This window comes from Carlito syrichta, unplaced genomic scaffold (genome assembly GCF_000164805.1).
Source record: "Carlito syrichta isolate Samal-C Ts95f unplaced genomic scaffold, Tarsius_syrichta-2.0.1 Scaffold303353, whole genome shotgun sequence".
NCBI lineage: Eukaryota > Metazoa > Chordata > Mammalia > Primates > Tarsiidae > Carlito > Carlito syrichta.
Genome location: NW_007247449.1, coordinates 139,874 through 167,077, shown reverse-complemented (window position 1 = coordinate 167,077; position 27,204 = coordinate 139,874). Strand labels below are relative to the sequence as shown.

The following is a 27,204-nucleotide window of genomic DNA, read 5'->3' as shown; positions in this document are numbered from 1 at the left end:
AAAATCATGTTGTATGCCATAAATACATTCAATTTTTATTTGTCAGCCATACCTCAATAAAGCTTGGGTGATGAAAACAAAGGAGTACAAAGAGGTGAAGTTGGATGCATAGGCAGAAGCCCTAACAATGAAGGGTTTTTTGCTGGAAATGATCATGTGTGTCTTTTGGGGGGAGAGAAGATATCTTCCATAGACTAACCCAGTCAGGCATGCATCTGCCAGTGTTTCTCTAAATAAATGCAGAGATTCTGATTCAACTGACCCAGGACATTTTCAGTAGTTTTTCAAAATGAGAACCACTATGGTTTAAAAAAAAACTCGCTGTATTTCCTTAATTGTTAAGTTTTTGTGCACATCAGAATCACCTGGAGGGCTTGTTAAGACACTAGTTATTGGACTCCACTTCCAGAATATTAGATTCTGGAGGTCTAGGGTGGGCTCTTGAACTTGCATTTCTAACAAGTTCCCAGGTGCTAAAACTGAGGATCAGAGAGCTTAAATAACTTACCCAAATTTACATAAACTAGCAAATGGTAGAACTAGGACTTTAACTTGACAGTTTGGTACCACAGCCCATTGTTACCCAACACAAACAAGTTCCCAGGTGGTGCTAATGCTGCATTCTGGGGGGTTAAAACCACTGCTCTGTCTATGAGTAGAATCTGAGTGTGAAGCCAAGAACGTAGGCAAAATTATTTGTGTTGTTCTTAGGTCACATTAAAATTTGAAATTTCCTGGGAGGAAGAACTATTAAATCTCTTGATCATCTTTGCTATCCATATGATCCTTTAACTTTTAGGTATTTCTGTAGTTTAAGAAAATTCAGCCTAAATATTCCTGACATTCTGGTTTATTTTGACCTATAAGTATTCAAAATATAGTGATTTGTAGGGTAGTTTGGAATTTTAAAAATCATCCCTTTGAAACTTCTCTTTGCAAAGCAGGAAGTCATTTGTTACCCAACACAAGCACTTGAGTCAAGAGTTTGTCCCTTTGGAGAGCTTTAGAACTGTAGCTTTTGAGCAAGTTTCTCTACATTGTAGAACAGTCTGAATCTGAGTCTTTATGAAATGGGCTATGAATGTGGAAATATGAGATCTGTGTCTCTGAGTGTGACCTCCTGGCTTCGGTTGAAATCTATCCTGAGGGCTGTTATTTCCTCCTTGATAGCAAAGGCAGGAAGAGACTGGGAAATCCAAAATCTCCGAGAACAAGGGAAGATTGGAAGGACAGAAAGGGAAGAAGATGTCCTGTGTGTTTGTTTTCCCCTTTGCTTACTAAAATCCAACAAAAGCCCCAAAACAACTATCTTCTTTAATGTCATGGTCACTAAAATAAATTTCTCACATTAAAGATATAGAAGAAAAAATGATTTGAAAAATAGCAAGTGACCAAATTAGTGTTTAGCACAAGTGAGTGATGAATCAGTTTGCTCACCAGGAACTGAAATACAGTTGTTTCTTGATACGCCCAGGGAATTGGCTGCAGGGGATAGACATGTAGGGGATTGCCTCCCATCTCGCATATACCCCAAACCACCCATACTCAAGTTTTGAAGGAGAACCTGCAGAAAAATTATATACAAAAATCTCCATCAGTATATGCAGGTTTCCCATCCAAAAAAAATACTATAATTTTTTTTATTTTATTTTTGTTTAGAGATAGTATCTAGCTTTGTCATCCAGGTTGGAGTGCAGTGGCACAATCATGGTTCGTTGCAGCCTTCAACTCCTGAGCTCAAGGGATCCTTCTGCTTCACCCTCCTGATTAGCTGGGACTATACTTACACACCACTGCACCTGGCTAATTTTTAAATTTTTTTTAGAGATTGAGTCTCTCTATGTTGCCCAAGCTGATCTGAAACTCCTAGCCTCTCAAAGTGCTGGGGTTACAGGTATGAGCTACTGCACCCAGGTCCAAATGTGGTATTTTCCAATCTGCATTTGGTTTCTGATGCAAAACTCATGGATACAGAGGGGTGACTTCATTTATTGAAGAAACTCTGCATATGTGTGGACCCACACAGTTGAAACTTGTGTTGTTCAAGAGTTAACTATAATTGCAAACCTTAAGAAAGCGAGTTCCTGTGAGGGTTTTATAATCAGTCTAGTAGCCTAAACTCCTCTACTACAGTATTGAAATGCAAATACCAGGGATATGTCTGGAAGTATTTAGAAATCTTCATTCACCGAAAATGGATTCAATTTCATTTATCATCTCTATTACCTATAAAAGAGATGGGCTAAATCTATGCTTGAATATTTTTCAATACTATATATACAATTTCTCACCTTTAGTTTACCAGTGAAATTAGTTGAAGTTGAAGCTTCCCATTCTATATACTCACAAACAAAATTCAACCTTTACTGAAAGACACTTCTGAATTTTGAAACAATGAGTTCAAAGGAAAATTACTAAAAACAGTGATTGTAAAAAAGGAAAAAATAAAAAAATACCTTCATTGTGCCCAATATACTGTAAACTTTTATTAATTTACTCTTTCCCCTTATTTGTTTAATTTATACACAGGTATTTTAGTTGAAGTCACACACATCGATTTAATTGTCTACTTATTTACTGTGTGTCTCCACAATCCTCCCAAGCCAGTGACCTCCTGTTTCCTGTGCCCCTCCACACCTTTGAGCCCACCTGGGTGCCAACCTTGGCATCAGCCCTCTCTGCCTTCAATCCAGATATCCTGAGACAGGCCATTCGACAGACTGTGTTAAAGCAAGATTCCCACCCCCACAGGTAGAAGAGAATCACTCATTAAAAGAAGAAGCAATGAGTCCCTGAGACTTTGACAGAATCAGAAAAATTAAAGGAATAAAAAAAGTAAAGGCCAGTTTTGGGGAGAGGTGAGGGCTTCTTGTGAAGCATGTTGAGGCAGAATATGTGTGATAGTCTCTACATCAGTGGGTTTCAGAGTTTGGTTTGCACAAGAGTCACCTGGAGAGTTTGTTAATCATGTCAATTCCAGGGTTCCAACTTGAGTCTGGGTAGAAGCTCTTAGACAGAGCCTAGAAGCCCTGGTCAGTGGACACCAAGAAAGCTTATTAAGCCCTCTGCCCATGCGAATCACTGAGACTTAGTTCAATGTGCTGATTTCCACCCACCAAGACGCCCCCTCCTCTAGTAAGAAGAGAGGTGGGCTCTGAGGCTTCCTCAATGGCTTAAAAAGCCATTCACTTCTTCTTTTGTTGTTGTTGATATATTTATATTTAATTATTGCTTATTTTTTTTATTTATTTTAAAGACGTGGGATACAACTCAGGGTTAGGTATACAAATGTTCATTATGCAGGTACCCTTGCTGTTGAGGTGTGCCCCTCCCTCCCCTGACAGTTTCCCACTATCCTTTCTTATAGTATTATGATAAGTAGAACCACTCACTTCTAGTGGCCTCATCTGTCAGAATCTATTTCCTTTCTGACAGCAACTCCAAAGTGTTTTATTCTCATTGGCTTCCAAGATGATTGACAGAACAAAAAAAAATGCAAAAATAGACCAGTGCTATTTGCCAGTCAACAGTGTTTATCAAGGGCTAGAGGAATGTGGGAGGAAGACTTTACACTCAGCTCTGATTTGCTGACTGTGAGATGGCAGATGGTGAGTTCTGACGCCAGCAGAAAGGACGGGAAAGGGAGGATAATGCTTTAGAAGGCACCCTAAACATCATCATTCTTCTAGAGAAGAATTTGCAGAGTAAGCGTTAGAATTTGTTCTACAGGTTTTCCAGGGTTAACGAGTGTACGTGTTTCCCAAACACACGAAATTGAATTATAAATCATGTTATTCACAAGTTACACGTGACAGAAAACATTTCTGGTTATTGGTAGCAACTAATCAGTAGTCCCTTTTTGTCAGCAGTCTCGCTTTTCGTGGTTTCAGTTACCCACAGTTAACTGTGGTTTGGAAATATGAAATGGAAAATCCCAGAAATAAACAATACATAAGTTTTGCCATTCTGAATGGCCGGGTGAAATCTCATACTGTCCCACTCTATCTCACCCGGGATGTGAATCATCCCTTTGTCCACTGTATACCTTCCCAGTTAGTCACTTAGTAGCCTTCTCAGTCAGTTATACCAGCTGTGGAAGAATCTTGATGCCTGTGTTCATGTAACCTTTATTTGACTTAATAATGGCCTCTAAGCACAAAAGTAGTGATACTGTTAATGATTACAATTGTTCTATTTTTTTTTTAGATTAGAAAATATAGTTTATTTAAAAGTAAATTAAAGAGAGAGAGAGAGAGAAGATTCACCTCCCCAAGGTAGGGGAGGGGGCAATTGTTCTATTTTATTATTGGTTATTGTTGCTAAATCTTTTACTGTGCCTAATTTATAAATTAAACTTGATCATAGGAATGTCTGTATAGGAAAACACATAGTATATTATAGGGTGTGATACTATCCGTGGTTGCAGACATCCACTGAGGGCCTGGGAACATAACCCCCTAGGAAAAAGGGGGACTACTGTGTTGCTTTGGAGCCAGAATGATGACTGCTGGAGGGCACTCTGCTTGGGAGGACTGAAATGCACATTCCAAGGTGGGAGCAGCAACTGGCCAGAACTACTCTGTTTAGCACAACTGAGAAAATTGAGGAGCCAGTGGGAAACCCAATGGTCTGAGATCTAAGTCAATGAGGCGGGGTAGGGACAGGGTAAGGATCAAAAGGGGGATTTCAAATACATGAAAGACAGAGGGGCTTGATTCCATCCCCACCAACACACACACACACACACACACACACACACACACACACACACACACACACACAGCGTATTGCCCTTAATCTGTTTTATGTTTCTTCATAGCATTTCTGCTCATCTAATATATTACTTGTTTGTTTATTGTCTATATTTCTATATCAGTCAAAGCCCTTGCAGAAAAGAAATGATACTCTCAAAGGGTAACTGAAGACCTGTAGGGAGTTAGGTCCACAGGGGACTGGCAGCATCAAGAAGCATCAGTCGCCTCCCCTTAGGCAAAAAGGGGCAAGAAGTGGGGGTGGGCGAGGGAGGTATCAGAGGAAACTGACAAGATCTATGGTTGTGGGAAAGGGGGATCCCCCAGGATCTGTGGTTAGGTAGAAGGAAAGCAGAGTGAATGCCTGAATCCTCATCCTTCCATCCTACAAGCTCCTGCTGGGACCTCCCACTCTTTCTACTTCCTGTGACCCTCCCGAGGATAAGAAGCAGCAGGAGGATGTGGGGATGGCCTCCTGTGGCACCAAGCAGGATAGAGAAGGACAGAGATGGACTTGGTGGGTAAACAGAGGTTAGCTAGCACCTTCCGTGGCTGGAATGCAAACTCCTAAGGGACAGCTGTTTTAGTTCCTACTTGTACCCAGGAACAGCATCTGATGTGCAGGGTTTCAATAAATATTTGATGATGGAATGCATGTAAGCTTGACTTCCTAGGATGTGTGATGGAAACCCACATGCTTCCATTCTCATGGTGTACAGTTAAACTTAATCTTGTTCATAATGCTTTCATATGACAGGGTGTTTTGAGAGAGGTAGGCACAGACAGATCTGGAAGAAAAGAATGAGAAGATACCTGACATCTAGATTACACACTCATTCTACTGAGTTACATAGAATTTTTACTTTACAGATTTCTAAATCATACTCTGGGATAGCTGGGTTTTATTAGCTGTAAATGAAGTAAGGACCCCGGCATATATGACAAACATTGAAACCCCGAAGTCTGAAGGTTAATGCACTGATGTTTACAGGTGCTGGAGTTACTGGAGTGTTCAACTCCCCTAACTTCCCCCGCCCCAGGCAGGAAGGCCTTGGACATGAGGCAGCTCTGTGTTCCATCGTGACTGACGCAACCTCTCTGAGATAGAGTTTCTTCATCTGTAAAATGGGATGGAAGAGAGACTGTGTAGTTATGAGAATTGACTGGGATCTGACACACTGCGCCCAGCATAGTGTAAACAGCTAGTAAAAGACGTGAGGATCATTTCTTGTACAAGATAAGTCCTCTAATTTTGAGACAGGTCTGGAAACTGAGGCTGAGGCTCCGCTATCTAGGCTGCAGGCATTCATTCTGCATTCTTGATTAGGGCGAGGGTCAGGCCTTAATAGGACACCTTATCCCAGGGGACTGCTTCACCCCTGTCCCCCAGCAGGACTTCCTGCTTCCTTCCTTCAAGGTCTAGTGAAGCCAAAGTTTGTTTCCCTTCTGACCCTGTGTCACCACCACCACACTTTTAATTTTTTTCAGGTGACCCTGGGGGCTTGGAACTGCACTGAGAGAGATCCGTGTAGCCCTTCCTTCCTTTGGGTCAGGGAGATGCTTCCAGATGGAGCTGAATCAGGCACAGGTGGGGACTTGGGGAAAGGGAGAAAGGCATGATTAGCGTCCCTTGGAGAAGACGGGAAATACCTTAGTGAGTCCTGGGATTCGCGCAGTCTTCCTTTTCCACGGGCTTTCTCTACACAGTTGTTCAGTAGTGGCAAGTCCTTTTTCCACCCTCTTTAGGTCTGTTCCCCTAAAAGGACTGCTCCAAGTTAAAATGGATGAGGCTAATGAAGAGAGAAGGGGGATATTTTGAACAAAGGCGTCCTGTGATCTCATGAAAAACTCACTAGAGACGCTGGAATTGGTGACACAAGGGCAGAGTGATGGGAGGGTCCCACCTGAGTACAGGCAATAAGGTGATGCACTGCCTCTAGAGAATGTAAAATCAATAATAAAGCCGACTAGGCTTTTAAAAATTGTCACCCACATGGTGGCAATTCCAAACAATGTCAGTGATAAAATATTCTTCCTAAAAAATCTTCTGTTCGTCTAACTTCTAAACAATTGTTGCCAACCACTGGTATGTTTCAGAAATATAATATGAGTTCCTAATTAACCTATCTTTATTACTTATCTTTTGTTAAGTAGTGTATTCTATGTAGAAGGTAATTCAGAAAACCCAGTTCCACGGCTGCTCCTGACACAGGCTCAGCCCTGTTTGTTTGTTTTGAGAGTAAAGGACTTGGGACTGTTGAGCTTGCCTGAAGTGTCTCTGTGTTCCACAGAATGACATATCCCTGCATTCAAACAGTAGATTACAAATAAGCAATGTTAGCATGGCGGTTGTAAAGACAACGAAACTGAACAGGAGTAACTTCAATCCTGTCATTCTATGAGACTCCTTAGAGTTTTTATTTGTCTTTAAAGTTTAAAACAGTGAAGAGAGTACAGACTTCAAGGTGCACTATTTTTAGTTGGCAAGCACAAATTTTAGTTCGTACCAATGTTTTAATGAATTTTAATGATACTTTAAAGTAAAATGTTTTTAAGTTAATTGCTTCAAATCTAAAGAATTAGCCAAGAAAATAAGGATATTACTGAAAACAATGTTCTCATATAAGGGAGGGGGAAGCTAATAAAAGATCTGATCCATGTGTCAAATAAACTAGATATCTCTGTGGTCCTGAATTTTGTGTGTTGGCTGCTACCTTCTTCACTTCAATTTTAAGTGTGAGTGTGTGACTGGCATAGAGTTGTACTTGCATGTGTGTGTATGTGTGTGTATTAGTGAATTTAGGTGATCCAAGGGTGAGAGGTTATTCATAAGACTCTCTATATTTAGTGAGACCCTTTAAATGAATGGTCCCAGATAAAGGCACATATGTCATAACACATACTGCTGTGTAAAACACAAAATTCAGATCTTAATGGACTTAAATAAAAAGAAAAAGTGGACAATTTTAGGAGTTAAGAAAGAGACTAAAAATATATGTGGTTTTCCTTGTCTTAATGTTCTAGGTCAAATGAGGTAAGCCCCAGGGGAGTGGGCCTGGAATAATCATGTAATTGTTGATACATAGCTGTGTTTTGTGTACTGAGTTTCAGGTCCAAAAATAGCTTCATGGTCTGAGAGGCAGATTCTGATAAATAGAAGGCAATGCGGTTAGGAAAGTTCTTGAACTTGGAAACCCGGACCTGGCATTGTGCTGTGATGGACCATGGGAGTTATAGAGGGTGGGGCAATTTCCAGAAAGCATGGGTAGCAATTTGTACAAGGCTAGGCCATTTCCAGTAGCAGTGGTAGCCACCATAGACACTTTTCTCTTTAACCTCTTTCCTTCCTTATTCCTCAAAAAACTCCAAAAGCACAACTTGCGTTCAGGTTTACCAACCTGATCACTAGGCCCACTGGAAGTTCAAGCTGTCTCTCAGAGTTTGCCATCATACTATGATACGGAATAAGCCAGAGAGCAAAGACGGTGTCAAGCTTTGGAATATTCATGACTTGGATCTGGGGACACAGAGACTTCAAAAGATTTAGGGGCAAATCACTTAAAGAAAACGACTAATGCTTTTCCCCAATGCTAAAACAGGAGTTAGTATACTGAGTAATGTGTAGAATCTAGATGTTGTGTCCTTACATTTCCTTTAAAAATGATTTACTACAGGTAACATAAAAGGAGGCCTCTTGGTCCAACAAGACCTTGCTAACTATCACGCTCGTATTTAGTTTCCCCAAAGCCCACTCACAAACTCTGATATTTTGCAGCATTCCACATCTCTATGCTATTGAGTCACATTCTTCCTTCTCCCCAAGGAGTTGAACTTCAGAAATTTTGATTAATCTTCATTTCTGCTTCATTTTCCATTCTTACCACTGCTGCCCCCAACTTTGTGCTTCTCATTGAGCTTATTTTTCTCCTCTTCTGGGGGCTGAACTTCAGAGCCATTGTTGTTTTGCACAGACAAGGGCGTTGGCCAGTATTTTTCAGATTTCTCTCTCAAGCGAATGTTGTCATTGTTATGACATATTATGTATTCTTGAAAGGGCATTTTAAAAAGCATACACGATCCCTCTGAGGAATTGAGAGAAGTGTTGGCATAGGGATCTAACCATTAGGCATAAAGAAGGAGCAATGACTCTGAAGGGAGGTGAGGTGTTTACTTGAGAGGTAGTGATTTTCACCACAGGGATGACTCTTCTCTGGTTGACCAGAAGGTGATGCTGACTAGCAATGTTACCCTTCTATTTTAGGTCCTTGAAACTATATTGAGCATCTGTTATACCCTGGGAATTTCTAGCTCTTCCTTGGACATTAATTTACATTAATTTTACTCTGGCTAAGATAATGGCCCTGGGGGACTTCTGTTCCTCTATTAACAAATGAGGTTGGGGGAGCTTGAGAAGGAATTAAGGTACTCAGAAAACCTCGTGTGGATATGTTAGCAATAAAAACCATGCTGTGACTTTGCTTTTGGGTGTACTGGATTTCAATAACAGTATATATGCTAGTTAGCCAAAAAAAAAAAAAAAGATGAAATGTAAAACAAAATCTGCCATTGATTCATTTATTCATTTATTAAAAGTACTAATTGACCTTGTACTATGTTCCTTTTTTATAGTTACTTAGCATTTTAGTTTATCTCTATCTTATAATACCACCTCCAACTTAATTATTTATAACTAATACTTTTAAAAACCAATAGTTAAAAAGTAGTTTTTAAACCATCAATTCTTGAGCATTAATTTTCTTCTTTCTAAAATACATCCTTAACCCAGGTTCATGTATTGCACATGGAGTACAATTCAGGGGGTGAGGATCCACGACCCTGCATGGTAAAAAAAAAATGCCTACTAAATCACATCATGTTTTAATAGTCAATAACTGTATTTAAATATAATTATTTTCCTTTGCAATCTTATGTGTTCTGTTTTATGCACTCATAAACATTATTTTGAAGAGTCCATAGGCTTCACCATATGACCAAAGAGGTTTACGGCACAAAATTTTAAGCCCCATTTTAGTCATTCTTTCATTGAGAGTCAGTGTGATACAAAGCATCTTAGTTATGTCTAAAAATATTTTTATTTTGCCCTAGTCATAATCTTTCCAGCATGGCACATCAGATGAGGTCACCTTGGAAGAAAACACAGGTGAGAAGGAACAGTGGGGCCCTGTGCCAAGTCTGGAACACACCAACTTTTAGAAAAAGATAGAGAAAGAAAAGACACCCAGGAGATTGAGAGGAGGGACCACTGAGACAGGAGGAACATCAGGGGAGTAGATGTCACAGAAAATGTAAGAATGTGGGGTTTCAAGAAGGAAGGGGGGACCAGGCCAGTTATGTCAAATGGTGCTGTAGGGTCAAGAGGGGTGAGAACAACAAGCTGACCATTGACTATGGCAATGTGGAAACAGTGATTACCACCATGAGAACAGCTTTGAAGCAGAAGGAGGGAAGGAAGATTGATTTGACTAACTGGGGCTGGAGAAGAGGGGTAAAGAAATAGAAATGAAATCTAGTTATTCAGCTCTTTGGTTAAGATTTGCCATGAAGGGAAACAGAAAAATGTTGAAGTCAATGGGGAAAAGAGAAAGATATACGTCAAAAGATTATTTTAAAAGAGATTCTAGAATATGTTTGTGTACTGATGGGACTGAACCGGTGCTAAGGAAGTGAGAGGAAGTGAAACCCAAAGCCAAGTGGAAGAAGAGGCAGGCTATCAGGAGGGGCATGTCTTCCTCTCATACTGGAGAAAAGGCCAAAACGGGGAGGGCAGGAGCAAGGTTGAAAGTTTGTGTGCAGGACGATGAGAATTCCGATCTAGTTGATTCTGTTTCCTTAATGAAGTATGGGGCAGGAATATTGCTAAGAGTGAGGAGAGAAAAGAAAGCGTGAAATGGTCATTTTGAAGAGTAAGAACTAACATAAATAATAGGATTGCCAGGCTATGTGGCTATGGCAATTCCACCAAGGATTAGCAAATTATTTTAAAGTGTGAGCTACATGCCAGCCCTTTAAGAACTGTTCTCTGAAATACCATCTCCCCACCATCCCTCACTTCTCTATACCCTCATCATTCTCCTATAATCTCTACCTCATCCATATTAAATCTTCTTTGACTGCCAACTTAAATTAATTCATACGCACGTGAAACTTGTTAGAAAGGGAAATTGACAATTTGTAAACCTTTCAAAAGTATTTGAATCAGACTAGAGGCAGTTCCTTTGCTCAAAGCAATTGTCTTTTAAAGTGTCATTTTAAGAATTAGTCAGCACTTTAGGAGGCCAAGGCAAGAGGATTGCTTGAGTCCAGCCTAGGCAACATAGCAAGACCTCATCTCTACAAAAAAGTGAAAACATTAGCCAGAAGTTGTGGTGTGTACCTGTAGTCCCAGCTACTCAGGAGGCTGAGGCAGAAGGATTGTCTGAGCCCAGGAGGTCAAGGCTGTGGTGAGCTGTGATCATGCCACTGCACTCCAGCCTGGGAGATAGAGCAAAACTCCAACTTCAAAAAAAAAACCAAAAAAAGTTAGTAACAGGTAAATAGGTTTATCTGTTGCTTCCCAAATCCTGCCACAAGTGACGGTTTATACTTCTGATGCCACCTGGCGCCATTCACTGCATTTTCAGTTCAGCTGTTTTCAATTTGTTAGAAAGAATCATTTAACATTCTTCCATGAAAGAATAGAGAGGCCCTAGAAAAATTGGACTCTTTTATTCAGTATCATTTCTAACTCAAAAAAAATGTGAATAAAGAAAAGACTTCAGGTTTAACACAAGTTGAATCTTGCCTCTCTACTCAGAAATCACTACTTCATCTTAGACTTTAGATATATGGATAACCACCCCTGCTTGTACCCATGACATTGCCCCAATTTAGAGATAAGAGAAAAAAGTTATCTTAACAGTCTTCCTCAAGAGGGGATTGTCTTTAGAAAAATGCTTTGATGAATACCTAGAAAGCAACTGAAACCTTAAGACCTCTAAAAGAGCAGAGGTTCTTATGCATGAGGTGAGGAGTGGCGCATATTTGTTGCATTCATAGAGGGATGAACCAATGAAAAAAGAATGGAGACTACAGGGAAGAAGGAAAGAAAGAAGGAAGAAGAGAGTAGGAGGCTGGCACTGAAGAAGGTGAAGTCTGTGGAACCAATCAGTGGTGGAGTAGCCAATACACTGACAGAATAGTGATGTCCATTGTTTCAGTCATACTTCATACTTTTTATGGTTGTGAACATGTATTTGGTCTCTTATCCACCCCCAAATCTTCATGTTCACACTTACCAAGTGTGAGTTTGGTGGAACTCCAGACATAGGCTTTTTTTCATGTGTGTCAACCTAGAATGACACAGACACAGCAGATGTAGGGCATGGGAGTTCTATGGGTTGAGAAGACCAAGAGTATATAAACACCTCCACAGGTATCCTATGGAGGGCTCTGAACTTTTTCAAGCTGGGGTAGAGCAATTTTTTTCTAGGATTTTGAGATACCAGGATTCCACAGCCCGCATTTTGGTTGTGATGGGTTCTGGTTATGATTGGTTCTCTAATTTGAGTTTCAGGTCGTTATCACCTGTTGTCATACTGTTCTGAATAGTCTATGAAAGCTGGGCCCTGAGAAAGTGGATGGGGTCGGGATGTTGATGGAAGGGAGAGTGCTTAGCTGATGTTAGCCTGCTTCCATGATAATGATGTTAACTGGGAAGTTCTGTTGCTCAATTGCACAGGAAGTGTTATCTATGTTTAATAAATAAGGCATAATCAATGCTGACAGATATTTGATGTCTCTCTTGAGTACAGAGGTGTGACAGAACTTTGCCTCTGTGTGCCTTATTCTACTTAGAACTGTTGTCTCTCCTTCCATGGAAAGTGGGGATGGAAATGAGGGGTAGGGGCACCAGCACACAGTGGGAAGAGTACCACACATGGAAACAGAAGATCTAAATTCTGACTCTGACGCTAAAGCTTGTTGTGAACTTGGCTTCCCAACAAGCTTTCCCTCTAATACAAGATAGTTGAAACAAATGATCACCAGCCCCCATTTGCTCTAATATTCTTTGATTCTGATTTGCTCCTGGCATGGGTGACTCTTCACATATTTGTCTAGTGGTTTTGGCATCATGGCCGTTCACTAATCACCTTGATATAATCTGAGGAAATTATCTCTCTAATCAGAGGCAAAAATGAGGGAAGCTTTTTTGGAGGGTCAAAGGAAATGCTGAGGCATTGGAAATAGCAGAGAGCCATGGAATTTGGATGGGAGATGGTCTCATGGGGATGGGATTTTGCGGGCCCAAACCAGGATCTGCAAGATGTTTACAGATCACTCTGGCTGTTACTGCAGTGTACAATATATATTGATGTAGAGTGCCTGTAGCCAAGAAGCAAGATAAGGAAGCAGAGATTAGCGTAGGAAGGATCACCCAGTTGATGGACAAAAGAACATGTGCACACTGAGGGGAAAAGTGTAGCTTCTTTCTAAATAGATTTCCTCCCAGGTCAAGACAAGCAGGAGTACCTATGTCCTCAAACACCCTGCTCTCTTCCAAGGTACTAGAGGAGGGGGGACTGGCAAAAGATGAGTGAATTATCACTTTCTTCAATCAATGACTCTGATATCATGTGCATAGCTGAGGCCTGTGGATGACATAAGTCATATCAGTGGCATCAGAAAGGACTTACTGCTACATGGATGGCATGTCACTTCTAAGAATAGAAGCTGGAACGTGAGTCTGGGGATGACTCATAGGTCACTAGTGGTCAGCCCTCCCAAAGAAAACGTCAATAAAGAGAGAGGGCATGGATGCCACCTCTATAGAGATAGACCTCAAATCTGCCTCCCTTCCCTCCAGATGCTGTCTCTTCTTCTACCAGAAAAAGGCAGGGAAGGTAGTCCTGGGAGTAAAGTCCAGAAAAGGGCCCCATTTGAGTGGGATTTGGGTTTCTGGCAGAAGCTGAGGCCATCACTGGACGTCTAAGAAGTGGTAGAAGGGGGGTGTCAACTGCATCCAGTTGGCTCACAAGATGGAAGTTTTAGGTTCTCCCATGGGGAGATCACCTGGGGAATACGTGTCAACAGAGGTGAGTTTCAAAGGCTGAGCCATGGAACACTCTCATGTCAAAAGGAGGAACCAGCAATGGAAGTGGAGATGAAGCAGTTTAATTTTGTTTGAGTTCATTGATAATCTACAACATACCAGCACTATACTAGAAGGAAGGCATATGATAAATCAGACTAGTACCTGCCCTCAGGTGCTTACAGTCAATGCATTTTATGGATTGTTTGATTGCATTGTGGTAACTGCAAAAGTACACAAATTAATATAAAGCAAAAGAACATCGGTGTCTGAAAGGCATGTACACAAAGAAAGTGTAATTACAAGGGTTATGGGTAAAATGGATACACTAGCAGTAAGCACAAATCAAACCTAAGTGACTGCAAAACTGAGAACAAATAGGACCAATTCCATTAGCAGAGACTCTGCCAAAGTATACACACAAAAGATAAGAATAAGACCATTTGTATACTATAAAACTGCTCAATTATTTGTCAGTTCCTTCCTTGCATAAGGACAGGTCAATGACAGAGGAGAATTTTCCTGGGCTCAATGTAGAAATAGCAAAAGACAACTGATCTTGGGCCACGTTGGGTCAAAAGGGTTACCAACATCTGGTTGTGTAAAAAAAAGAAAACAGGGCTTACCCTGCCAAGATATGGAGGTGGGTGTGTTGTGCAAGTTGAACCATTATGAGCTTTTGCAAATACTGCCCCACGGCTGTTGCATTAATCGTTTTGCTTGTGTTACACTTTCAAATACTCTTCTCTAATGAACCAGTCCAACAAGTGTGTCTTTCCTCAGGGAGCTTACGTTCTAGAGGGGAAATGGAAGGTAGAGACAGCCAATATAATTTAAATAGCGCATTACATTGTATTAGATGTGTCCTACGATGTGAAAAAAATACAAAGCAAGTAAGAGGGGCTGCAAAGGCTGAAATGTGGAATAATGGCAATCAGTGAAGACCTCACTGAGGAAGTGATATATGGGCAAAAGTGTGAATGAGTTGAGGGATTGAGTCACAAGGAAACCTGTACAGAAAGCATCTCCACTCCCAGCAGAGAAAATGACGAATGTGATGACCTGAGATAAAAACCTGCCTAGCATGCAAGGGACCAGCGTGGCAGGAGCCATGTGAGTGAGGGGAAGAGAAGGAGGCAAGGATTCGAAGGAGGACATGGTGGGGTGAGGGAGAGTGTCGGTCCTATAAGTCTCACAGGCCTTTAAAAGGACTCGCATTTTGTGTGAGATGGGAGGGGGAGGTTTGAGTACAGGTGGATATTGTATACCTTGTGTTTTATAGGGACCATTCCTACTGCAGTCTTCAGGAAAGGCCCTAAGGAGGGAAAAGGAGAAGCACAGAGACTAGCTAGAGGCTGTAATAGTCATTCAGGCAAAAGGTAGTAATGATGGTTTAGATGAGAATGACTGCAGTGGAAGGGGTAAGAAGTGACAGATGGTGCATATATTTTAGAAGTAGAGCTAATGAGATTTGGTGCCAAATTAATATAAAGTGTGCAAGTGAGGACTTGGGGATGATTGCTAGGTCTTTGGTCTGGTTAACCTGGGAAAGACTGTTGGGATAGCTAGTTTGGGAGGGGTCATCAGGAGTTTGGTTTGGGATGTGTTCCATTTGAGGTCCTATTGAACATCCGTGTGAAAATGTCAAGTAGGCAGTTGGATGGACACATGTGTCAGGAGTTCAGGTGAGAGGGCTCTATAGAGATATAACATTTGGAAGTCATCAGCACAAAGATTTAAACCCAAACTAGTAGAGATCACCTGGGGAATAAGTGTCAACAGAGGTGAGTTCCAAAGGCTGAGCCACGGAACACTCTCATGTTAAAAGGAGAAATCAGTAATGGAAACGGAGATGAAGCAGTTTAATTTGGTTTGCTTTCATTGATCACCTACAACATGCCAGCACGACACTAGAAGCAGGGAATATGATAAATCAGACTAGTACCTGCCCTCAGGTGCTTGCAGTCAATGCATTTTATGGATCATTTGATTGCATTGTGGTAACATCTAGCAGTGTGGGATCATGGGAAACAAACAGTTGCTCAGGCTGGGAGAGTTAGGAGGGTCCCTTGGAAGAAATAGCACCTGGAACTTAAAAAGAGACTAAATGTTACCTGGGTGAAGAAAGATGAGCAGAGGGGTGGAAGCATGGGACATGTTGGGAAATTCATATTTATTTGATGCTGAAATTTCTTCCTGAGAGAATAGGAAGGCTGAAGTTGTACCCTGAAGGAGCCCTAAAAGACACTTCCTATTAACAAACACAGATAACACGACAGGTGAATTAATTACTCTGGCTACGTATGCCATTTAGGTAAAGAAATTTCTGTTCAACTTGCCTCCAATTCCAACATTTTAGAATTCAGAGAACCAACCCCGTGACAGTCAATTCCAGCTATAGCTACCACAGGGCAAGGTCTCTCCATCTGCAGTTTACCCTGGGTTGCCGCTGAGGCCATATGGTGGTTCATTTTTTATTTGCCTTTGTTTTCATTGCAAAGCGTGTGCAGCAGGCACAGAGTGTTCCTAACAACAAGCAGGGAACTGTGGGCAAGAAGAATTGTTCCTCGAGGAGAGAAAGGGACAGTCACTTTGACAACGCCCCATTCCATGTCAGAGAGCCAGTTGCACCCAATGACCCAAACGCCAGCAGGAAAAAGAGTATTTGCCTCAGAGCTCCCTCTCTCAGCAGGCTTTTTTAAAAGGCAAGATGCAGTCAATTCAAGCTACAGACTACTGTCGAGAATCGGTACCTAGAAGTGGAATAATACAACTTTGACGATTCCTCTTTTTACCCAAATACTTTTATCTCAAGCCACAGCACCACTGGTGTTGCTGACATGCCCCAGGCTGACGGCATGAAAAGAAGGAAGGCAGTGAGGGGCAGACAGGGGATGAGTCTGGGACCAATAGAACCTAGGGCTCCTGATAACAAAGAACAGTTGTTGAACTTCCTCTCGAGTTTCAGCAGAGTCTATAAACTCACACTGTGATCATCCCACTTTCACACATAATAACACTGAGTCTTGGTGAGGTCAAGTAATGCATTCATGGCCACATAAAGAAAGATCGGTGGGACGATGGTGTGAATCCCTACGGTTAGACTCTGGAGCCTTTGCTCTGACACTGTGTGGGCTTCTCTAAAAACGGTCTTGGGACTACCTGCCTCAGACTCACCTGGAGTACTTTTTTCCAGTGCAGATTCCTGTGCTGCAAGACAGACCTCATTCATCAAACTTGCTGTGGGCAGAGCTCTGGAGAAAGCAGTTGAACAGGAGCATTCTCCATCTGTGTTTCAGCCTTGGTTAGGTCACTTCTTCTTTGCCTCAGTTTCCTCACTTGTAAAACGAGGATGAGTAGGGTCACTTGCAGCTCAAAATCTCTGACTATGATTTATCTTTAAACCCAATGACCTGACTGCAGCCTGCCAGCTGGACCTCTACCATATATCTCCTTATCTTTAAATACCAGTGTTGTTGAGATGATATTGTAAGCATCACTAAATTTATAGTTCGATTCAAAAAAAAATATTTACAAAGTTTCCCTGGAGATTCATCCCCCTAATGTGGCATATTTGAGGCATAGCCCTCCCTAAAGCCCAGGGCAGGTCTCTCATCTTCTGAGGATTTTCTAAAGACAAGGAACTTATCAGTAATCTTAATTGTCCTTCCACTCTGAAATCACAATCTAATTTAGTGGTCATCTTTTAAAGGTTTAAACCAGGCATCTCATACTACTCATGAGTTCTAACATATTTTTGGTTTGCTCTGGTTTCGCTTTTCTGAGTTTTCCTTCAGGAGAAAGGAAAGCAAAAACTAGGGGCATTGACCAAACAAGTCTGTCCACTTGGTGGAGAGGTTTCCAGATAAGAAGGATCTGAAGGACTTCCCATGGGCGTGAAGGAAATTGCACACACCATCCGGGGAAAAAGACCAGGAAATCACTTCTTGTTTTTAAAATAGCAACGAGGCTCTCAGGGATGACTCTGTGAGGCTCGGAGGATCACAGCTGGGGGAGGCCCTGGTGAGACTGAGTGTGGGCACAGAGCCGCCAGTCCTGCCCGAATGTTCGAGATGAGTCCTGCTTGGCTCTCCCTCCACCGGGCGTGAGGCCGCCCAGGAGGTCGCGGGGCAAATGGTCCCATAGTGGAAAGTGGAAAACTTTTAGGCATCTGATCAGAGCAGGAGTCAGCTTTGGGACTACAGTGCTGGACAGGTAACAGGCATTTCTCCTACTATGATCTGTCTCCCTTTGTAGCAAGACCCCATGGTCACCTAAGTCACTTCTCTTAAGGCGTCTTTCCCTTGCAGTCCTCTTTGCCTGCTTTTCTTTTGTGTAGCTGTGGCATGTATGTTAGGAAAGTAAAGCATACTTGGTGAAATGCTTTGTGCAGACTGTTGGTCAAGTTAACAGGCTTATTAAAGGAGACTGAGAGTCAGGCAACTCGCCATGATCCTTCAAGATTTTCTTTATGATAGAGATTTTTTTTTAATGGGTTCTTCTATCTCTAAGCCATAAAATACTATAAAAGCCAGAGCATTTGTGAATTACTGTATCCTGCCCCTGCCCTGGGCATGTCTGGTGCCCGGCAGCCATTGCGGCTGAGCCCAGTAAGGGGGTAGGCTACATGGAGTAGCAGGAGGATCACGGTGTGTTCTTTCAGTGCCTAGACTGTCCTTTGGAAGGACCAGGAATGACCTACAAAGCATTCCAAGTAAGCGGCAACCCACCTGTGACTGAGGAGAAAGGAGTTTCTAGTAAGCACTGTAACAAAGGTCAGTAAAAGTGTAGGGAAGTCAGAGCCAAGTGAAATGTTTTGAGCATTCTAGCATTCTAGAAAGGAAGAAAAGCTTTATGATGTATGGCTTGCTTAAATCATGTTTTCTTACACTTTTAAGAAAGGCAGGCCATGCAGCTTCACTAAAGTTCCATTTTTCCTTTCATAAAGGGCTAATGTAGTTGGTTGTTCATTTTTGAATTACACAAGTACATGAATATATTCATACTGTAAAAGAATATCTCTTAACAGTTTTTCAAGCCCCAATATACTCTTTTTCTCCTTCTCAAAGTCCCATAAATAGTTTTCTGTGTTACCAGTTAAAGGCCTTATTTCTGTTCTTTTCAGCTATTGGGACAAGCCAGCTCACTGGAGTATAATACATTCACATTGTTAGGCTCATGTGATGGTCCTTAACACCTTCCTCTTGGTGATAGGCTACAGGATACACAGGGAATGTGAAGAGCTCTCTTAACACTCAGAAACATCTGAAAGAGTCTTACTCATTTTTACCACTACCATTTTTGTGCTAGTCTTGGCTTTGGCAATTAATATTAATAATAACGTCCCAAGGATTAAATTATAGATTTGTCCATTAGTGGTTTGGACTTTTTTCTTGAAGGCCATCAGAGTTAGCCTTGTTCTGAAAATAAAAGGGGAGAAAATAAAATAAAAGGAAATTAACAAGATAGAAATATAGAAAGATAGATAACAGCTAGCTAGGTTGATAAAGTGATTGGCTCAGAGAAGATGGGGTGAAGGTAAGAGAGAGCCCTTTGTATTCAGTGGCTAATAAATGCACTTAACAGTTCATTTGCTATCTCTTTTAGTCTTCTGTAGAAGTCCCCTTCACCCCCACTCCAACATTGTTAAGAGACAAGTGAATAAGAAAAAATCACAATGAACAAGTCGATATGGGTTATGGAGATGGCTTTGGAAGAAGGTACAAATAAGCAACGTTAAACCCAAGAATAATTACAAAATATTTCCAGTTGCTATTTTATATTTTCTTGCCTTTTCTAAGGTTTTTCCACCCAGATTGGAGAGCCACTAGCCCCTGCTGATTTTGGACATTCTGTAGTAACATCCTGTTAAATTTTTCCTGTCTTTCTCCCTTCTCCAGATCCATGGTTCATCTTATTAATCATTTCACCCTACTGCTCAGTATTAATAGCATGATGGACTCCCACTGAGACCCTATAGACTAAAACCAGTGCACTCACTGAATGTAGCTTTAATGACTACAAAATAATAGCATCCCATACTGTGCCATGGGGTTCATGGAGATACTTCAGAGTAGTTAAACTTATCCCATGGGTTGCCAACTCCTCCTCTAAGCATTATCAGTTCATTCTCTTGTATTTATATGTGACTTTTTAGTTCTCAAAAGACTTTCATACCTCTTTTTTTTAAAACCATGTCACAAGTAAAGCAGTTAACTTACTCTCATTTTAAGGACTACAAAAATGAGAGGTTCAGAGGTTAAATGATTTGCCCCACACCACACAATGAATCTTTCTAGGACACTGAGATGAGAAGAAATCCAGGTGACTGGCTGTTCAGTCCCATGCTTGGTTAGTAATGTGAGGATAAAGTTATGTGGGGATAGTTAATGTGATTAGCTAAATTGTTCCAGCTTTGTAGCCACATGGTAGATGTTTTGCTGGAAATCTAAAGGTAGACCAAACTATTGCCTGGTCCAGATAGTAGCAGATTCTAACACCTGCTGACCTTGAGTCACCTCAGGAGCCAAACACAAATGAAACTATGTCCTGATACTTTGCCAGAGCAACTGAGTCAGAATCTCTGGGGGAAGAAGCCTGGCGTGATTTTGTTGTTGTTGTTGTTTTAAGGGACATGGTGTGGAGTTTTGTTGTTGTTTTGTTTTTTTCCTAATCTCTGAAGTAATTCTATTATGCAGCTGGGTTTGAGGGTTACTGAGTCTCCACTGTAACAGACTTAGTGGCTACATTGAGAAACAGAAGCAAAACTTGTTCATAAAGCTGATAAATAAGGACCAAAAGTGTCAGCGGCAGTGAGCATCACATATATGAATTCTCACTGTCTCATTTATCAGAGAAATAGACACATCTGCCAGTGAGAATAAAGAGGAGATTTCCAGCATTGCTTTTCCAGTTTAAATTGGCATCACCCTACTGACTTCACTGCAGATACACTGGCTCCCTGTTACTTGCAAGTTTTACAAAATCAGATTCAATGTTCTAGGTAAACAGGATGTGCTCTTCTAATGCCAGATGACTGTGGGGTCATATATCTTACTCAAGGTCACTTTACTATGCTACATCTCCATCCCAAGGAAAAGGAAAGTAAGAAAGACTAATTATCCCTTGCATGATCTATCACTATATAGGTTGAATTAAATATGAGTAGACAATAAGTCAAGGCTGTTTTTTAATCATAAAATGTGTCTCTAGTTCCTTTTCCTCTCTGATGTTTCTTGATGTAGTTCAAATTAGCATCTCTGGTCAGTATAATGCTTGTCTCCTCTATAGAAGGCATGGGGATGTTAGGCATTTATCTCTGTTTCTCCAGGACCTGTGAGTTTCTACGCAGGGCAGGTGTTTCAGTACAGCTTGTTGAGTTAAATATATGTATTGACTATGGGCAAACCACCGTTTATGAGTTATTTATCAGCTCAGCACTTCAGTTCACATGGTGTGACTCTAGTCACGATGGCTAAAATAATTGGAATCTTGCCTATGTCCAAAAAGATCACCAGAAACATGAAACCTTTAAAATCACAGCCTAGTGCAATCATCTAGGCTGGGGAGACTTGCTCAGTGTTGTGAAATTACACAGGCAGAGAATCTTTCCCTCTCATCAGCTTAGACTCTTAGTGAAAAGCAAGGTACAGACACTGAGAATTTTACTAACAAATAATATTTATTGGGTACTTACCAAGTGCCAGTGCTTACACCATGCTCAGTACTTTATAAAGATCGTTCACTCATTTAGTTGATCCACTAATCCTATGCTTCAGGTGCTATTATAACTCCTCTTTTATAGATGAGGAAATACACAAAGGTTTGGTAAGTTTCCTGAAAGCTAGCAAGTTATGGAGTTGGGAATTCCATCTTAGGCAGTCTGACTTCAGATTCTAAATGCCTAATAACTGTGCCATGCTACAAAAAACACGCAGTGCTGCAAAGTGACCTACATGGCAGGGCCAGATGAGTAGCTGAAGAGAGAAGCGCAGTGAATGCAGGAAAAAGATGTGTCTCTAGGGAAGACAAGAAAAGACGCAATGTGCTACAAAGTGTACAGTTCAGGCTTTGATGGCAAATCTGCCCACTTGCTATGCAAACTGGGGTATGATACTTTTTTTAGCCAAGTATCAATTTCTTCATCTGTAAAATGGAGATGATGATAGTTCTCAAAATATAGGCTAATAAAAGTTCAATGGGCTTCGTGCATGCATAGAGCTTAGCCTAATGCCCGGCAGAAAACATATGCTTAATGATAGCAATAGTTGTTGCTACTAAATGAATAAGCAAGACCTGAAATGATGACTAAGTCTCAGAAAGGAGGAATAGAGCCTTTCAGTTGCCAAGAATAATGTGAAAAGAAGTCAAGAGGGAGCAATCTATTCCACCAATATTTATGACTAATATTTATGACATAATTGGAAAAAGATGTACAATAAAAGCTTGTGAGTGGGCCAGTCTGTTCCATACTCAAGTTTTATGGGAGAAAAATTGGCAGAGTTGGTTTTACATTGGGTTGTGGCAATCATGCTTGCCAGGTGAATAAGCCTAAATATCCTCGGGGCATTTGAAAATATGTAAATTATTTAAATATGATAGAGTGGCAATTTGGGAAAAAATAGTGTTCTAGGCAAATGAATCAGCTGAAGTTGTGTTGGATTTTTGGTTGGGGAAGAAATGAGAAAGGGAACCCATTCAGGAGATTACTGCAGTCATTCAGATGTAAGCTGATAATGTCCAAGCCAATGTAGTGGCACAATGTCCTAACTGAGGTGGTGAGATGACAATGTCCAAACAGAAGAAGTGGTCCTGAGCACATCAGCAGCAGGTCATTAAGAGAACTTAGTGAATCGCTGCTACTACCCCTGCCCTGCTTCTTGTGTCCAGGAACACTGTGAAGTTACTAGCCTGGGACACTGGAAAATGAATCCAGCAGTTGGCAAATGTGGGAAGAGATGGGTTAAAAGACAGCAGTGGGAGATGGTTCCATTTTAAAGGAGCTGAAGTTAGGCTCAGGTGGAAATATCATGGCTGGAGAGACACGCCTAATACCTAGCAAAGAGGTCAGGGTGTAATACAGTTTGGAGAATTCTTGCATAAATTGATAATTAAAACCATAGGACTGGACATGCTCCCTGGGAAAAAAGATTGTCAAGGGAGAAAAGTCGAGGACCCGGGAGAGGTATCTGGCAGGGCTCACGGGGAGGCGACTGCAGGATGCTGAGGATGGGGATCACAGAAGGAGGAAGAAAGGAGGAGTGCAGGAGCCAGGAGAACTTGGAAGAGAAATGGAGCCCAGTGGAGGGGACCGGGGAGAATAAGGACTGGGGACAATGTTGTGGGTTTGCCTGTAAAACACTTCTCACAATGAGGTGAGGATGGAAGTCAGCCTGTTCAGATTAAGAACATCTGGGAACAACAAAGACTTCTCAGGGTACTGCATTCTGGGGGAGGAGGTTGTCAGTGGGGGAGAAGTAATTTTTAAAAAATTTTGAACAGCACACACAATATTATTAAAATATGACAAAATCCATAGAAGGGGAAATCAAAATTTGGCAGAACAGAAGTCACTGGTCAAGGACAGCAAAGGCTGGTCGCAGGGAGATGAAGCGGCGAGGGCTATAAAGGGAGGAACTACAAAAGTTTAAGCTGGCCCTGCCATGATTAAAATGGTGGAGTACTTTAAACCACGTGGTGAGTGACTGCTGCCCAAGGCCTGTAGTACCCAAAGTATCCCTCCACACCTCTGCCTCAGCCACTCAGTCCCTCCCCTTGTATTCTTCATAGATCTCTCCACAATATGGCAATGACACTGTTAAGGTCTGGCCCAGTGCCCCCCCGCCTCCCAGACTTGCTCCTACACAGTGGTTAGAGACTGTTTCGATTGGCCCTTTATTATTAATAAAATATCCCGGTATTATTTTGGATTTCACCTAATAAGCAATAAAACCACAGAACTATAAGGCTTAAACCCACTCCTAAACCCTTAGATGCTCAGCCCAACACAGCAGTCAATCACAGGGCTACCCTCAGCTGCCTTTGGAATGCACCCCTAGCATTGTTTTGCCAAGGTTTAGGGAAACCCTTCCACATGGTAAGTTAATGCTAAATAGACTAGATAAGAGGGGAGTTAGGAACTCAATGTTTTCTTACAGATGGCAATCTCTTGCTTAAAGGTTAAAACTCCCCAGTGGGTTACAACAAGGAAAGAAGGATAAAAGGTTATCAACACGGCCCACATGTGCAGTGTGTTTTGGAAAACTACTCCATTGTGTACAAACAAACGTTTCTCTATAATCTGATAGTCCCTGCTGCCCTGACACAATGTGCTGCAGAAGCTGATTCCAAGGCAAAGGGAAATTAAATAGAAAAAACATTTCTTCAAGGCAGTTCTTTAGTTGGTATTGTGCCTTGTGTTTGTGTTAAAAAATGTTTAGCTTATAATTCTGCATGTGCAAGAGATGAATCATCTCATTAAATAAGGTCTGCAAAGATAAGTCTTCCCACCTCTGCAAATCTTAAAGTCTGGCTCTTAAAGTCATCCTTGAGAATTTTAATCTGTACTTCTATAATTTGGGGGAGAGGGTGGTTATTGGTGACATCCTGTCCTTATTGTAATCCTAAGCCTCATGGAGATGAACAAAAATTAATAATCATAGTAAAACTTTCAGTAATAGTCCTTCTGAAATTTGGCATTACCAGCCACAATCCATCATCAAGAGGAACTCTGTTGTGAATTATTCTCTAGTCGTAGAATGATATATGGGGGGGATCCTCCCCCCAAAACAGAATTATCTTTTGGAGGATGTGTCCCTTGTATTACAGGCTTCCCCTCACTTCATAAGAGTTCTAGGAACCCATTGACATCAGTGTACCAGCTAATGTCGTGTGAGAGGCCGCATTTCCAACATGTTTGCCCTTTTCATTATGGGTGATTTACAAGTATACCTGCCCATACAGTGCTGAGTGTTCATGACCCCCATGCCCCACCTTCCCTACTCACCCCATCCCACCTCAAGCAACCTTTTTTTGTGTTTCCCCAAATGAAAAAAAGGCCTCAAAGTGAAAAATTTTGCTGATGTGGAAGAAGCGAAGCACAAAAATGGTAGAAGTACTGAAACATATCAAATTGACAAGTTCAAAAACTGTTTTGAGCAACGGGAAAAGCATCTTGATAAGTGTATTGAATCAAACGGAGAGTACTTTGAAGATGACTGAAATTTAAACATGTAAGAATAAATACACAATTTTTAATAAATAAATTCTGGAGTTTTTTCGCGGGGGTCCCACTTGTATAGGATCATCTGTTTTCAGACTTCCACTTGGTCTCTATTTTGAAAAGTACATGTTTACAAAAGAGCTGTCTGAGCATGATCTATACCCCAGAACACGACAGTAAGGGGCAAAAGGAGATATACCCTCAGTTTTTTATTTGCAGAGTACAATAGCATGGGTAGTTAAAACCAAAGTTTAGTAAGAAGCATTCTCCCCTTGATATTGCCTAGCTTACAATGCAATTAGATCCTTTCTTAAAGAGAACACTATGTATATAACCCCGCCTACTATGTGGGATAAGAAAGCTAAGTAGCTTACATGTGGGAAGAACCTCCATTCTCTCTTCTCCACCTTGTAACCAAATTTCTTAGTTTCACATGCTCACTGTCTCCAAGTTTTCACTCCCCAGACAACTCTTCCCAATATGGTTTCTACCCAACTACCCCAGGGTCATCCCCCTTGCTGAGAGCATACCATGCCTTCAAATCCAATGAGCAATCTCAGTTCCCTTCTTAATGGATGTCTCAGCATCATTGGACATAGTCAACCACCCATTGCTTCTTGAAACTCAGTCTTCTCTGGCTTCCATAACTCTCCACTTGCCTTTTTTCCCTCCTGCCTCTCTGATCTCATTCTAAGTCATCTTGGCATGGTCATCTTCCTTGAATGGACCTTTGATTGTTGGAATTCTGTAGAACTCAGTCTTAAGCCTTTTCCTCTATGCTTTCTACTGCCTCCCTAATTAACTGTACTCAATCTCGTGATAGCATCTCACAGCCCCGCCTCATTCTGGTCCCTGCTCCTTTTCGGTGCTCCAGCCACTCTGGCCTGCTTGCATCTGCTCGGCTTTTTCCCTAACTCAGGTCCTGTGCGCATGATCTTCTTTCTGCCTGAAACCCTCTTCCCCTCCTCCTTCCAACCTCACCTCTTGTTTTTAGTTAACTCCAACTCATGCTTTATGTTTCAGCTCACTTAAATACTTCCTCTTGGGCACTTTCCACAAGCCCTCAAGACTAAATTACGTACCTCTTCTATAAGCTTTTGTAAACAGTTCAGCACAGTGGATTAAGGGACGAGCTGAAGTTAGACTTCCTAGGTTCAGCTCCTGGCTCTGCCACTTACTAGATGTGTGACCTCAGGCAAGTTATTTAACTACTCAGTGTCTCAGTTAATGTGATATCATACTATTGATTAGATATCATGCTAGAACCACTTCATTGGGATTGTTTTAAAGATTAAATGATTTAATACAGACATTGCTCAGTTCAGTACCTGACACACAGTAAGTGCTCAACTAACATTCATATTATGATTATTATTCTTGGTAGCACTTTCACAGTCATAGTTAAACAATGAATTGAGTGACTGATTCTTTAATAATCTTCTGCTGTGTTATAGTCTAAGCTCCATGGAGACAGGGACCATTGTCTTGTTCACTACTACTTCCTCTGCACCTAGTGAAACACTTGGCACTTCATAAATGTTTGTCCAGGGAAGGAGTACACATGTGAGTAGCGAAGTGAGGGGATAAGTAGATTCACTTCATGGATTTTTTATTTTTTTAAAAGTATAATACACGCAGGAAGGCTAAGGGCCTAGATTAAGTGCATGTAGGTGTCTAGGGGAAGTATTTATAGATGGATGGACTATTTATAGATGGATGGATCAGGGAATCTCTGTCTGGGAGGTAATCATTTTCCTGAGCATTGAAGGATGGATAGAATTTGAATATGCAGTGAGTGTGCTGGAGTTAAGGGACAGAAAAGACAGAGATTAACAAAGCAGAAAAGTTGTGGGGTTATTTTTGGTTTTGTTAAACACGGAAAAATAGTTTGACAATACTTACTCCTCCCCAACTTAAGGAGATTAGTATTTATATTTTACTTTTTTGCGTTGACACTGGAAAATCTCTTGCACTATTTTGAATTATGAGAAGGACCACATTTGGTAGTGAATACAGTGTAGATGCTTATTAAATATGTTTAATAAATAAATAATCTTAAAAATAAAATCTAGGTCATGGAGGGCCTTAAGGACCAATGGAAGCGATTGCCTTGATTTTGAAAGCAGTGAGGAAAAGAACAGAGA

At 41.2% G+C, this 27,204-nt stretch overlaps 1 protein-coding gene across 3 annotated transcripts in view; it reads left to right on the top strand.

Moving 5' to 3' along the window:
* Window positions 1-27,204, top strand: part of ADGRF5 (adhesion G protein-coupled receptor F5) — a 99,756-nt gene that overhangs the window by 12,337 nt on the left and 60,215 nt on the right. The window contains exon 1 of one of the 3 annotated variants that reach the window (XM_008058460.2): window positions 17,846-18,054. The exons of 1 other annotated variant lie outside the window; for it this stretch is intronic. The gene's annotated coding sequence lies outside the window, so the exon portion shown is untranslated. Of the gene's footprint in view, window positions 1-17,845; window positions 18,055-27,204 lie in introns of those variants that run through there. One more of the 3 variants, XM_021712552.1, reaches the window with a different exon arrangement.